The 15,994-nt window shown below is 34.6% G+C and overlaps 1 pseudogene; it reads left to right on the forward strand.

The window, feature by feature from the left end:
- The first annotated feature begins 525 nt into the window (after positions 1–525).
- Positions 526–15,994, forward strand: part of LOC117012226 (keratin, type II cytoskeletal 8-like) — a 49,885-nt pseudogene continuing 34,416 nt past the window's right edge.

Consider the following 15,994-nt stretch of genomic DNA (forward strand, 5'->3'; position numbering starts at 1 on the left):
AGGAGTCGATTTTCAAGCAGCACCTGAAGAGGCTGTAACTGACTCAGGCCAGCAGTTTCTACTCGCAGCACCTGTCGGCGCTGGTGCTGGGTTCAGAAATGCTGCGGGCTCCTCTCTGGGTAAGGAAGCCGCAGAGCACACTGGGCGCTGCGTGGGAGGGCCATGAGTCTGCCCACGTGCACATCTTCAAGTGCAAAGGGAAGCGCGTCAGTGCCCAACTGGAGCAAAGAAGGAGCTTGTCTAAAAGAAAGCACTCAGAGCAGTTGCATTTCATCAGTCAGGCCATGTCTGGGGTGGCTGATTGCTGGAGCCCACGGAGGCTGTGATGCCGGCTTCCATCGTGTTGTGGATGAACTGGGCTTTGCTCTGACGCTCCTGAGAGACCAGCACCCTTCAGCAAGGAGCAGCTGTTGTGAGTAATGTGCATGACCCTGAGCGGCAAGAAGTGAGCAATCAACTCCAGCAGTGTCACTTCTTAGGGAAGGGGCAAGATAACCTGAAGGAAGTCACTGCATTGCCTACTCCATGGTGAAGCAGTTTGGCTTGGCGCAGAGCATTGAGCCCTCTGTAATGCAGGGACTCAGCTCCCACTCCCCACACAAAAATGCAGGATATGGTGAGGCCAAGCATCCAAGAATATCCAAGAATGCAGGATTGGTGAGGAACAACAACGGAGCCATAGATAGGGACACATACCACTATATTCTCGATGGCGGCTGGTCGAGACAGAAAAGCAAACATCCACCAGTACTCCAACAAGGGGTCTTCCTGTACCCAGTCTCGCTGGCGGCAGGGCGAGACACAGGAAGTAGGATGAACACTATCCGCAATCCACTGTATGTTTCTCTGCCAACCCCACTTGCTAGCCGCAATCAGCTTTTCTGCTAACCACACTTGCTAGCCACAACCCGCACTTGCTACTATAGCCACGGCAGTTATATTAGTGGCTAATGGCTAACTGGTTACAGCTGATGGCCATCTGATCCCAGCTGATGGCCATCTACTACTAGAGCCAGCATCTTTCCACATGAGGTTGAGAGCCTGGAAACTGCTCCCTGGGACTCTGTCCCTACACCATCTCCTTCCCAGAGGCAGGCGGGCCTCACGGGTATAGGTGCCATTTCAGCCAGAGCCTCTAGCAGCTGGTGGCCCATGAAGCACATAGGTCCTGGCTATGGCCAACAGGCACACAGAGAGGTGTTCCGGAACAACTTGGATGATATGCAGGTGCGATGAACACCCAGCTGGAAAAAAGAAGTGACAATCAATGAGGACATTGGGGCCTTAGTTGGCTCGCCGCCTCACCCGCCTAAGAAATAGTGCCCCCAAAGGGGAGCAGAACCTAAAGGAAGAAGCAAGATGCAGGCGAGAAGGCGACTCATCAGGTTTGCTTGGAGGGCAGGAGCCTGAAAAAGAAGACACATCTTGGTTCAAATAGTTGGACCTCCTTGATTGTGACTGTGGGAGTGTGGTGTTTCTTCTGGATCCGGTAAGTGAACTTCTTACTTACCTGTCCCTCAAGTTTCTTTTCCCTTGAAAGTTGTACCTCTTCTTCTTCTTCTTCTTCCTTTTTTTTTTTGCCCTAACTGATCTCAGTTGAAGGGCTTCTGAGAACTATTTTTTGGTATTTCTATCCATGGTTAGTAAATGTCTTTGCAGAAATTAAACCAAAACAAAACAAAGCATGGCTTTAAAATTACTGCTTGCTTTGGTCTTTCTTACTGCCTTGGGCTTCTCACCCCTCTTTCCACAAAACATTGTAAGGTGCCTTCTTCCTCCAGAGTAACATTCATGTTGGACTGAGGTCTTCAGAGTGTGATGTTATGCCTTACATGAGAATCTTCCTGAATAGAACTCCCTCTGCCGAGAACACCATTTACAATCCATCACTCTATGTCTGCCACATTTTACATAGCTAATAGAGTCGTACTTAAGGTTACAATATAGATTTCAGTATCTCTTATAAGCTCCCTAGTTTAGACACCCTTCCTTTTAATAAATGCATGTGCTTTGCACTTCTCAAGTTGAAACAACTTGTACATCTAATTACTCTTTGAACTATGAGCTCCTGTAATACAGGTGCCATGTATTTTAAACTCTTTAATAAGTGGACTGAATCCAATGAGGGTACAGTTAAGAAATGGCTGGATTTTTTTTTTTCTCTTCCAAACCAGTACCTTAAAACATTTCTGATACTCCCAGCCTTGCATGGAATTTTTTGCTATAAATTTCAGTCCTAAGAACAGGTCTAATTTTAGTGATTAACTCCTTTTGGTATTAAAAAGTCCGTTCTAGTTTAATTTAAAACTTAAATCTCGCATGCAATGCAAGATTTAAGTTTTAAATTAAACTAAATGCCAGCGCATGGTACAGTTATTACCTAGCTTGGCTAGAGGACTGGTAGTGGGAAGGCAAACAGGGTCTCCTTTTCTGCCCTTTCTTCTCTATTTCTCACCCTTTGCTCCTGGGTCACGTTTTCTTCTCCAGTGTATTTGGAGAAAAAGGAGGGAAATATCTTTTGTGATTGGTTTTGTTATCTTCCGAGCAGTCTGTGTCAGGCCCCAAATGCTAATTCATCATAAGTTGTGATAATGGATTCCCCTAAGGCTTGTGGACTTGTGTACCCATGCATATTTCCTGGTTCAATTTAGTTTCCACTTCCTGGAAGCACACTTTTTAGAAAAGAATTCTATTGCTGGAATCCTTTTCCCCAGGAGGATACTCTCTTGTATGGGAAGCTGTGATGATGGTTTGAGCCTGGCCATTTGTGCATCATTTTCACTAGGCCAATGGGTAGGTAACTCCTCCATCCTTGCCACATGCCACTTGCTAGGGGACAGGGTACTCACACTGCATGTTTTTTCTTTATCCTGCTCTGTGGTCCCAGATGATAAGTGACACCAGATGCTTTGTTCATAAATATCCCCCAAATCATGGAGATACATATCAGGCTTGCACAAGAATTATCTCAATATGCTCTAGCCTAATAACCTCAGAGATGCCCTAATGAGTTTCTACTGCTTAGAAAGCATCCAGTGGTGGAGTGGGTAGCATGATACCTTCGGGAGCTCTCCTCATTTGTATTGAGGTGGCAGCAGGGGGAAGAAAGGTAAATACCACAACACTCTGATTAAGCTGTTTATGCAACTGCCTCAGTAAGTCACCCATTCAAGTTCTACTTTTCTCTTATATATTGTGGACCTGGGTGAATTGTGTTTGCTATTTAGTAAGTCTAATTGGATGTAACTAGAATCTGTGTTTATAATGTGGAGGATCTTATTTCCTATCATTTTCAGTTTCGAGGCATCAGTCAAATTTATAGGCATCAGAAAATGTCCATTTAGAACCCAAGAGTCACCACAGCAAAATAGTTAAGAATATACCCTCTGTGCCACTCCAAGAAAGGCCAAATCCCAGCTCCAGCCTTTATGAGCCATCTCACCTTGGGCAAGTCACTCAACCTTTTGATACCTTAGTTTGCTCATTAGAGTCATAGAGATGATAATAATAGCAACTTTCTTGAATACATAGTAACTCATATGTAAAATAACACTCCAAGAATTTCAAGGTTGTACATTAAGAAGTTTGAGCCAAATATAATAAGGTTGTTTGCAATATGGGTAAATACAAAGGAAGTGTAAAAATATGAACAGGCATATATTATACATTCAGTTGGTTCATGGGTATTATGATGCATAGAAATTAATGAAGAAACTGATTTTCTGTTAGCTTCCTCCAGAAATGGGCCATCACATTCTAAAATTATATTTTCCATTGCAGACAGTGTTGTATTCAGTCCTTAAAAGTTGTTCACCCCTGAACTTTTTTCTGAGAAGCCTAGTGTTTTTTCTGTTTAGTAAAACCTTAGACCAATGTGGTTGTTGAATATTTTTCACATTACCCCCTTATTATAGGGATGGTATCAGGTATTCAGTCAAATTAATTTTATTAAAAATTGGAAATGGGAATGCGTCTATCTGAAAAAAAATAAGAAATAAGTATCCTCATTTTAAAAGTCTATCTTGAAAAATTGCCAAAATTTGAATTTATATCACAGAAATCCAACTATATAGTCTTTCTTTAAGTCCTAGATAGTTGGGCTTACCATTTATCTATATAATCAAATGCAAATATACACATGTGTTCCATTTAATTAGAGCCTTATGAGGTAATGTTTTACAAAGTAGTAAATTTTATATATTTAAATCTATTTTAATAGCAACTCAAAATCAATTTAGTTATTAGAAAGTATTAAAATGTATTTTTATTTTTTATAAGATATTAACAAAGCTGGGTTATATACAGATTAATTTTTTAAATAAAACAGAAATTAAGAATAATGACGTGTGGACTACATTTAATTGGTTTCCGCTTTAAAACATAATTAGCATTCCATAGATAACATGAATAACACCATTCCATAGATAACACATCCAAAGAGGTTGCTGTCACAAGTGTTACGTAGAATCGTGGGGCAGTCAGTTCATGGGGGAGTTGCCATTTTAAAAAAATGTTCACATGTGTCTTTTAATCTATTTTCATCCCTGCTAAAATGGAGTACCATTGTTTTATCATCGGATAAAATTTATGTTAAAGCAACCAGCATTTTATATACAGGTTTATTAAAATCCTATTTGCTTTTTTTTAATATTCTCTTATAATGTCATCAGATTTTGAGAAAATATTGGTCCATTCATGACAGTTCTCATCGGAGAAATTAAATTCTCTAATTATAGGCCTAAAATCAAGTTTAACTATAAAATGAGTATGTTTATTAACCAATCCATATCAGAAATATATGTGTTTTATTTTGTGATAAGTAGCTGAGGAAGAACTGAATGGAATAAAGCTGCAGATATCTTTGTGAGGGGCATGACAGATATACACCTAAAGAAGCTAGTCGTATATTCTAAACCAGTCATGTAATTAATTAAACAGCATCATCCCGTCCTAACATCTAAATTTATTCAGTTCTAAAAGGAAGCATTTTATAGGTAAGTAATCAGCTTCCATCTGGAGTTATGCTCTGACACCGCCCAAATCTAGGAAATTACTCTTTACTATTGCATGCTAATGATTTTAATAATGATATCAGGCCATTCCAGACTTTTTGATGTAGTGAAATAGTTTTTATGTTATGGTGACCAAAATTTTTAAGAAGTTATTGCATATAAATACACTTTTAATTATTTTAGAAAGAGTGCAAACAGTACCTATTTTTTTACATTTAATGTGCTATTTAATAAAATTAGGATATGACCATTTTTATATCACTCGAGAAAATATAATGTACCCCCAAAATATTCTGGTTTCAAATATCTAACATTAGTCTGACTGCTCTTTAATGCAAATATCATCAAAAACAGTGTAAATTGTAAAAAGAATCTGAAATATATAGCAATATATCATTGTATGGAAGAAAAAGGGAGTTAGGAATAAGCATCAGGGGAAAAAAGAATGAACAAGACTCCTACAGGGATATTTGTAAGTATTTGAGAAAAGTTTTACTCTTAAAGTTCATGGTCTTAAAAAGCAACTGCATCATTTTGTAAACTTTGAAAACAAAATTGAAAGAACAGCAAAATTATCCAAAAAAAAAAAAAAATACCATTCTGTAATTGTCTAGACGGGAAATAGCAAACTCAAGAAGTAAAAATTGGCCCTTCATCAAATGATAAATTCTGGAGGGAGTTTACAAATTATATCTTTAGGAGCTTGCAATTGTATAAATGGTTTTGGGCAAAGAGTTTCAGTCAAATGCTTTATTGATTGATCAAGATGTCTGCTAAAGAGTAAAAGGATCAAAAATAAATCCATTATCGCTAGTTAAAAACTTTGATTTATGAGCTTATAGCAGATAACTACACTGAATATAGTGAGGTTTCTTAGAAATAGTGGAATTAAATAAACATCACCGCAAGACTGTCACCCCATACTACCGCCTTCCAAAAAAATAATAGTCATTTGCTGTTTTGAAACGAACTAAATTATTTTGTAACTTCTGAATGGAAAACGTTCACATCTAGGAGACCTGGGTTTCAGATTTATCGCTTTAATTATGATCTGTTGCTCTTGACAAGTCACTTACACTCTCTCAGTCACTTTTTTTCTGTCTTTAAAATGATTAAGTGATATGCTTATGAAATTTCTTCTGAAAGCTTCTTGATATAAGTGTAAGGTTTTGGTTTTATTTTTACATTTATTAGAATGGGGTTTTGTAGTGTATCCATATGGAGAGGTCTCTTTGATCCTCGCTACTCAGATGTGGTCCCCGAGCCAGTAGCATCCACATTACATGAAAGCTTATTAGAAATGCAGAATCTCAGGCCTCCCCCCCAGAACACACACTTTAACAAGATCTCCAGGAGATTCATATGTATATTAATGTTTGAGAAGCACTGTTTCAACATATTCATAATATTGTTATCAAGGCCACTTCTTTATATCAATTATCTATCCAAGGCAACATTTCAATGTGTTATCCTCCATCCATTGATATTTTTAGAGTAAATCACTTTAGTAGAGGCATGCTTTTATATGTAATCAGTTCCTCTGATATATTAGTTATGTTAATTAATTAGAACCATGCACGTGACCTTTTCTGAGCACTGAGTTAATTATACCAATTCCTAAACAACAGGCCATATTAAAAGTTAAACCTATAATGAGAAAAGTACAGAAAAACAAGCATAGTACAGAATGAGGCAACATAGATGTTGCAATGAAAAGTTTACACTTTTCCAAATAAGATGTGTAGAAGGTCAAGATATAACTGTAAAGACAAAAAGGAAAAAAAATTTAGAAGCCAAAAGCAGAAAAATAAGACAATTATTTAAAATGTCTAGCTTTAGTCATTATCATACTAATGCTTAAACTTCCAAATTAGTATAATTTTTAAAGCCCACTTTAAAATAAAGGAGATTATTGTTTTTAGATTTGGGTGAATACTATTATGTTTCAATTTCTGAGTAAAATGACAAAATTCTTACATCTTTGAGTGATTTTGGCCAAATCATTTTTCTATATATAAGTTGATTTAATTGGAGAAGAAGTTATACTTATTTCATTAGAATTTACTGTGACTATAAACATTGCACTTCCTGTTTCCTATTGTGAAGCGTTTATTGTTCAAACCATTTATTTCTCTTTTTATTTTCGCTACTACATTGAATTTTCTTGTGTAACCAGGTAAAGTCTTTTTGAAGAAATAAATCATTGTAGTAGACTAAATAAGATGTTATAAATTTGGTCTTCTTTCCTCCTCACCTCACCCTCCCTCTTTACCTTGCTTTTTGCTTTTCCTTGCTTTCTTTTCTTTATATTTGAAGACTATTTAAATATATGTGTATCTCTGTATCTATCTGTCTGTCTATCTATCTATCTATCTATCTATCTATCTATCTATCTATCTGACTTGACCTGAAGTAATCAGAGCTGGTGACCAGGTTATAAATGTGATTTTTGCCTAGGACCTTTGAGAAATCTACTCCTTTGATAAAACAGGAGAGTCTTCCTAATAGAGTGAATATTTAAGATAAGAGAATCAATTATAAGCAAATAAATTGTGCAGAAAATTTTTTAGGGTCAGGTAAAAAGGATACTTACTAAGTCCAAGAGGTAGGAAGGTGTCAAATTATTTTTCATCTAATTACTTCTGGTATTATCTTTGGCAATGATCAAAGAGAAAGATAAGGAGGAAATTAAAAAATTGCTCTTGGCTCTACTTCTACAACATTGATCTATCCTCAACCAAATTTGCTCCACATTTGCTAATAAGAGGATTTCATTGCACCTAACTTATTTCATGTGACAGTATGACCTTTTGCAATTTCCAAAAGCCCTTTCCTTGCCATTTTAAACTCAGAAATTATCAGGAAATTAGACTCCAAAATAAAAACAAATTAAAAAAAATTTTTTGGATGACAGTACAAATTAAAATCTCACAGAATATGAGCAACTTCAGAAGTTGTTAGACTCTTCGAGATAATAAAGTTCACACATATTACTAATGAAATATAATCTCTCAGTACATGGGCTTGACTTTTATTCTATCTGCTCTTAGACTTCTACACAGGGGGTTTCAAATAAAATTCGGTATAGGGCTGAATTGTAAAATGAAATTTTTAATATATTTTATGATAAGTACATCCTGGCTCATAAGAGGTATAGTACAGAATTTAATATGTCTAAGAAATGAAAGAGATCAAATAAATAACCAAAGTTTAAATAAAGAATGGATTAGCACTCTTCTCAGCTTTCAAAGTCACTAAAATAGCAATAGCTTTTAAAAAGAAGAAAATTAAATCATGTTCCTAAATATAAATGTGACAATCACTTCTGGGCAAGCTCCATGATTCATCATGTTTAAGTACATAAATTAACTTGAGAGTTTACATAGTCAATAATTAGTGACTTAACAGATTAAAGTAAAAAATCAATTTAAGAAAACAAAAAGCACATTCTAATTGAAATTCTTTTTTGGAGATTGACTTCTACATAGTTTATTCAATAAATATTTCCTGTAGGTTTGATGAATGAATTAAAGAATGAATGAATAAAGCAAGTCAGACAAAAACATTTGAGAATTCTTTGCTTATCTTAGAGAAACATACACAGACCAACCACATGTGTATAAGATGCCTGTCATTTTTTGTACATTCTTTATGATAATTAAAAACTAAATATGATTAAACACGGTGATATATTCAGGAATTGAAAATATACACAGTGAATTCTGAAAAAATACGGTGATTCAAATCACAGATATGAGATGTATATAAAAATAAAGGGAAACCACTGATCTGCATTTTGGAAAATGCCATATTTGCACCTTCTTATGTAAAATTTTCTCTGGAAAATGTTAATATGGTCTTTAGATGAGCCAACATGTCAAAAGGAGGGATATTAATAATGTTTACAATGAAAAACACTAGAAATAGAGATTTAGACTTTAAAGTTTTTCATTATACTGTAGTCTGGTTTAAAAACAGATTAAAAAGTACTTAGAAATGCAAAATTTTACTTGGTTTATAATATGAAGATTGCACTTCTTGCCTTTGTTCCTGTCAGCCATTCTATGTCTCTACTCTCTTTCACTGTGTTGATAGGTGGAAACCATTTGCAACTGTCTGCACATTCTTTCCACGTTTGTCCACACACCTCCAAATGAAACCAAATTTCACAAATAATAGAAAAGTGGCCCAAGTCTGTTACTAATATTTCATGAGGATAATTATCTAATTTTAATAGAATTTATTTTAATCAGTTAAAACATTTCCATAAGAACATGTGATGTAACACTTGCTACATTTAATGAAAATATGGAGTAGGTTCAACATATTTTATGAGATGTGTTTAAAATTTCAACATCAACTTTGCCAAAGTTATTGTAATTTAAATAAAAACATATTTTTCTTACAACGTTTAATATATCACATAGGAGTAAAAAGAGGCTATACTTATATTAAGAAAATAGCTACGAAGAAAGTGAATTTAAATCAATAATGTGGATATTTCTAAATATTTAAAGATCTGATCTAACAAAGTCTCACATGATTAACTTTATTATTTTTATCATAAATCTTGCACTTTATATACATTGCTGCTTGCTTCTTATCACTTCAGAAAATACTTCTGAAAAGCTTATCACTTTGTACATGAGTAGAATTTTCGGAAAGTATAGAAAATTATGTTGGATTATATTGTAATGCTGTGAAAATTATCTTTAAAATACTTTTGCAGAGAGAACTATATATATAAATATATGTATGTAACTACACATATACATATATTTATGTATAAAAACACACATATCATATGTGTGAGTCAAATGATGATTTAGACAACAGCGAGAAAGAAATAGTTCTATCAAGATACTAAGAATGTGTACAGCACAGGAAAGCTAACTTGAAACTTAGTTTACTAAGAAAAATCAGTCACTTCATTTTCTGATTCTTTCTCATCAACTGGGAAAATAGGGAAAATTACCTACCACAAAAAATAATGTGGCACTGAATACTTTCTAAAGAATCTTCATATACATTTGATACTCAATATTTTCCATTACAACACACACACAATTTTTCTTTCATGTTTTAAAAGGAAAACAAAATCCATTAGCTATTTAGTACTTGGGTCTCCCATCTAGCATAGTATAATGATATTACTTTATATTAACATTAAAATTCTGAATAAAAAAGAGGTTGCTTTGAACAGTTGTATTTTTCATTGTGTTAAGGTACACATTAAAACCTACTGGTAAAGTAAGACAACATGACATTATGATCCTTCATAAAGCAATGTTAACTTTCTAAAGAAACATGGCACCATATCTATATATCACTTTTGGAAAGATATTATACATGGAATATGGTTTGTTATTGTAACTACATTTTACTGAAAAGTTTTTTAGTATATCATAAGTTTACTTGGTGAATATTTAGGAGTATGGAGAAATATTTTAATTAAAAATGTACCATTCTGCTTCACACACACAAGAAAAGTAAAATGTTTCTAGATTATTTTTTTAATAACTACACTTTCCATACTGTGCAAAAATTGTCATCCAAAAAGTCATATTTTTCCCCATAGGAGTTTTGGTATATTGTGTGCTAATAGCACAAAAATTTTGTAACTGTCCATTCAATTGCTATTTCTGGAAGCAAACTTTAGTTTGGTTTCAAACTTTAATCCAAAAGGTTAGAAAAATTAAAAATAGAAATATAATTGAGGAAAAAAAGATGAAAAAAAATATTGAAAGCACACCAATAGTACAGTTTTAAAACAAGTTTTAAATACTTCAGCACCAGCTAAAGAGGAAAGGGCAGCAGATATGGGGTATTGCACAGTAGTCTCTGAAAAAATAAGAAGGTGGCTGGGAAACCATTTGGGCAAATTAAATTGCAAATTATTCAGCCACACCAAATTAGTTAATAAGAAAAAAGATAAATTTTAATTCTGACATGTTGAAGGATGCATTTTTATGACACAATAAAATGGAAAATAAACAGTTCCTGACTAGTTGTTGACAGATAAATGGTGCTAAATATCCAGAATTGCTCTCAGGACACAAGGCTCATTGTGGTACCAATTTCAGGCGAGATAGATGTTCTGGTTGCCAAAAAATTCAATCCCCATCCTCACCCACCTACCTATGCCACACACAGTCTCAAGTAAATAAGGAATAAAGAATAAAAATGGATGGGGATGGACTCTGGATAGGTCACTTGTCTTCTATCCCTTCTCCACTTCCCCAGTAGCTATAAGGAGCAAACAGCCTATTCTAATTTAAAATATAGCCAGAAAAAAAAAATACATATGTATCATAAAGAGAAACTTACATTTTTGATGCTGTGTTTTTGCCTTTTTAGATCAAAGTAAGGGCTTTAACAGATTTCTAAATACTCATTTATGAGAACTATCTAATGCCTTCAGACCAACACTGAACAGGGCCTATGTATATCCCTCAGGATTCCGGAAAAAAAAATAAATTGTTGACGAGCAAAGACTGATGAAGGTTAAAATTTGATCCAGAGAGGTGGACATGAATGTTTGAGAGTAAAGCCTTCAAAAATTCTTTCAGGATGGAAATACCTAGAGACCAGTTTATTTCACTGAATTCAACTTTGATGTACTATGCTAACTAAAAAACATTTATCCTCTTTTACTTTTACTAAAATAATCAGTACCATAAACCACTGGTTCATGTATTTCAGGAGGTCAGGTGGTTTTAAAAATAAGTTTGAATAATTTTTCTTAATAATTTCTAACTTGAAGGTATATGTATCCTGCAAGTTAGGTACAATAAGCATAGATATACTTTGAAATAAGAGTGGTTTTAGAGATATGTAATTTGATATGTTTGGAGACTTCCATATTCAAGGGCTATGATAGAAGAACAGTAACTAAAATGTTACATTAATATCATAAGGCAGTTGAGAGATATATTTTTTTTAACGTTTTTAAAATTTGTTTTAGTTGGGTTTTTTTTATTATTTTTTTATTAATTTATTTTTAATTTATTGGGGTGACGTTAGTAAAATTACATAGATTTCAGGTGTGCAATTCTGTATCACATCATCCATAAATCACACTGTGTGTTCACCATCCAGAGTCAGCTCCCCTTCCATCACCATACATTTGATCCCCCTCACCCTCATCCCCCACCTCCCAACCCCCTTACGCTCTGGTAACCACCAAATTACGCTCCCCAGATTAATTTTCAAACCCGTGGCCATCCTGTGGTCACCGACTGCCCTCCAATCCCCTCACCCTCCCCCCCACCCCCCACCCCTCCCGCCCATCTAGCAACCCTCAGTTTTTCCTCATTGTCTCCCAAACTGTTTCTGATTAGTTCATTCACTTATTCTTTTCTTTAGAATCCGCAAATAAGTGAGATCATATGGTACTTATCTTTCTCTGTCTGACTTATTTCACTTAACATAATGTTCTCTAGATCCATCCATGTTGTTGCAAATGGTAAGATTTCTTTCTTCTTTATGGCTGCATAATACTCCATTGTATAAATGTACCACAGTTTCTTAATCCAGTCATCTACCGATGGGCATTTTGGTTGTTTCCATGTCTTAGCTATTGTGTATAGTGCTGCAATAAACATAGGAGTGCATAAAGATTTTTGAATTGAAGTTTTGGATTTCTCTGGATAGATACCTAGGAGTGGAATTACTGGATCATAGAGAGATATATTCTGAATACAATATTTTTATTGCTTTTTCCCTCAAAGATATAAAACGTACATATGGTTATAGATTTTTATCCTTAACTAGTTTTAATCACCCATGTAAAGAAAAGTATTGTTTAAATTATTTTTCATCTTTTATAATTTTAGGATAATTTTAAACTAATACATTAACAGCTATTTATATGTAAGTACTTTACATAGAATAGTTTTAATTCTCCTATCGAAATTGTAAACACAGGTATTATTTAGGGGTAGGAAAACCAAGACACAGCAGGTGTAACTTGAAAGGGTGGTACTTATTATAATTAGTGAGAAAGCAAGCTGTCTAATCCTAGTCTTATTAGTCAAAAGCCTCTTAATGTCATGCTTTTCAAGAAGCATGCTTTTCATGCTTCTTGAAATATGCCTTTCAAGAAGACATATTTCAGCGAATATGTTTATGAAATTCATACATTTTATCGACAAGGGTGGAACCTGAGCAAACTAAATGCATAGATATGGAAAGGGAGGGAGGAAGGAAGGGAGGAAGGGAGGAAAGGAGGAAGGAAGGAGAAAGGCAGGAAAGGAAAGAAAAGAGAAAGTGGGTATGTGTCTGGTTTGGACATTTAATTACCACAAGCGTGAATTTCTGAAGCAGCCACTAAATAGGACCTCTTTAAAAGGAGAGAAATGCTGGTAATAGCACATCATGTCTAATCATTAAAAATATTTCAGGAACGTCCGAGGAACTGAAAACATGTCTAAATCCTTGCTAGGGATCTGTGACTGTGAGACCCAAAAAACAAAATACAAACTTGGTCTCATGATTAACAAATAAGAGCCACAAATCTGTACGGTTCTTTCCTTCAAACCAAACTTTCTCCAAATGGTGCTGTTGGCAAACTATTTCATTGGATTCTGCTGGAAAGCAAAAAGTAACATGCGCAATTCATGTGGCCCTAGAGACTCAAAGAGCTCCTGAATGCTCAGTCTGGCAATTTTCTAAGCAGAATAAAAATAGCCAAAGAAAGGAAAAAAAAAGATGAAATTGGATTTATCATGCAACGAATCTCTTGAATATACACTATACTGACCTCTATTACAATTTTATCACCTCCCTCCAAATCCTCATAAAAGAATTCCTTTAGAAAGTGCCTTTGCAGTTCTGTATGATAATAAAATGTTTACATTTTAATATGTATTTGTGGCAATAGTTGTCAGTGTATGGGCTGAGGACACTGGAAGCCCCCCCAACAATTGTAGGGAGTCCACAACGTCAGTATTATTTTCATAGTAACACAAAGACATTATTTTCTTTTTTGACTGTTCTGACATTTGCCTCATTGGGGCAAAAACTGTGGTGTGTAGAACTGATGCCCTAGCATGAAACAAAGCAGTGGCACCAAATTGCGCTAATAGTTATTGTAGGCTTCACTGTCATCCACTTGTAATTAAACAAATGTTTCACTTAAGAATGTCCTCGATGAAGCAGTAAAAATCGTTGATTGTATTAAATCTATGTTGGCGTACACATCTTTTTTACATGGTTATGTGACATGGGATGTTCACATAAAGCCCTTCTGCATACCAAAGTGTGATCGCCACAATGAACCCCACTTAAGATATTGTTTGAGTTACAAATTGAACTTCGTAGAACACCATTTTTTATTCAAGGAAAACTGATACGCAAATTAGTTATTCAGAGTATCTGGCAGAAATTTTTTTTTTTTTTTTTTGATGATTAAAGGGAGCTTGTCTCTTCAAAGTCAACAACTAGCACTCTTTGAAATTCATGGTAAAATTCAAGCTTGCAAAAGAAAATTAGAATTTTGGGTAGCAACCATGTCTACCCAATACTTACAGATTTTTCTGATGACATTGATGGCAGTATTAACAAAGGTGATTTTTCATACTGCGTAATTTTTGAAGCCCTAATTGTGTGCCCTCACAATTCACATTTTGAATTCCATTCACTAACTCATTACCTACGGATATGACTGCATTTGGAGATAGGGTCTTTAAAGAGGAAAAGTTAAAAGAGGTCATTAGGATAGACCCCCAATCTAGTATGTCTGGTGTCCTTATAAGAAGAGATTAGGACACAAACACACAGAGAAAAGGAAATGTGAAGACACAGGGAGAAGCCAGCCGTCTAAAATGCAAGGAGAAAGGCCTCAGAAGAAATCATCCCTGCCCTCATCATGATCTTGTACTTCTAGCCTCCAAAACTATGAGAATATCAATTTCTGTTGTTTAAGCCATACAGTCTATGGTACTTTGTTATGGCAGCCCTAGCAAACTAGTACAATAGTGAAATGTGTCAACATTTGGAAGGTCTACAAATCTCAGTGAATCAATATTTTCCAATAAAATCCACGGACATTGTAAAATAGGCCAGTAGATTTTAATGTGACAGAGTATGAAATATTTATTGATGTTGTTTCAGTTTGGTTTTCTCACTGCCATGCAACTAAACTTTAGCAAGTAACATTTTAGAAACTGTGTGTTTAGTTTTTGTGTGGCATCAAAAAAATATCCATTACATAAAATATTATAAAATATCACATCCTTTTCCAACTATGCCTCTATGTGAAGCCAGATTTTCTACATAGCCTTCCAACAAATAAAACCTACCACAGATACTTTTTAAAAACTATTTTAGAAATAAAGTATTATAGCAAATCTTATTTGTTAATATTTAATCAGTTTATTGTTATTTCAAATGAATGAATACAAAATTTTCTCAACTTTAATTTTAAATATGTCAACAGTTATAATCCACATAAACACAATTCTTTAGAGTTCTGTAATTTTGAAGCTGAAAAGAGGTCTTGAGAGTAAAAAGTTCAAGAACTGCTGATTGGAGGGGAACAAATGAAAAACAAAAACAAGTAGCATTAGCTATCCCTTGTGAAATTTGTTAATATGCCAGCCACACTAACAATTTCACATTCACTTTCTCAATTTATCAGTACAAATACTTGCAAGGTTAACATAATTATCTCACTTGAGAAAAGAGGATTTTAAAGTTCTATATGATTTCATAATTAAAAAAAAAAATCACAACCAGTATGTGTCCCATACTGAAAAACCTAGATTATAAGATTCCAAAGCCAGGAATGTTTGACGTATTAGACACATATTAGACTAAACACTCATTTAATAAACAAAGGATACATTAAAGGAGTTATTTTGTCAGTAACAAATCAAGTGAGGTTTTCAGGACTTCTGCAAGAAATTTAGAAACCAGTGGCCACTGACTCTCTAGTCTGTAAAGTGATTCTTCATCTTTTGGGTCAAACAGCTTTGGTGAAG

This window comes from Rhinolophus ferrumequinum, chromosome 20 (genome assembly GCF_004115265.2).
Source record: "Rhinolophus ferrumequinum isolate MPI-CBG mRhiFer1 chromosome 20, mRhiFer1_v1.p, whole genome shotgun sequence".
Classification (NCBI taxonomy): domain Eukaryota; kingdom Metazoa; phylum Chordata; class Mammalia; order Chiroptera; family Rhinolophidae; genus Rhinolophus; species Rhinolophus ferrumequinum.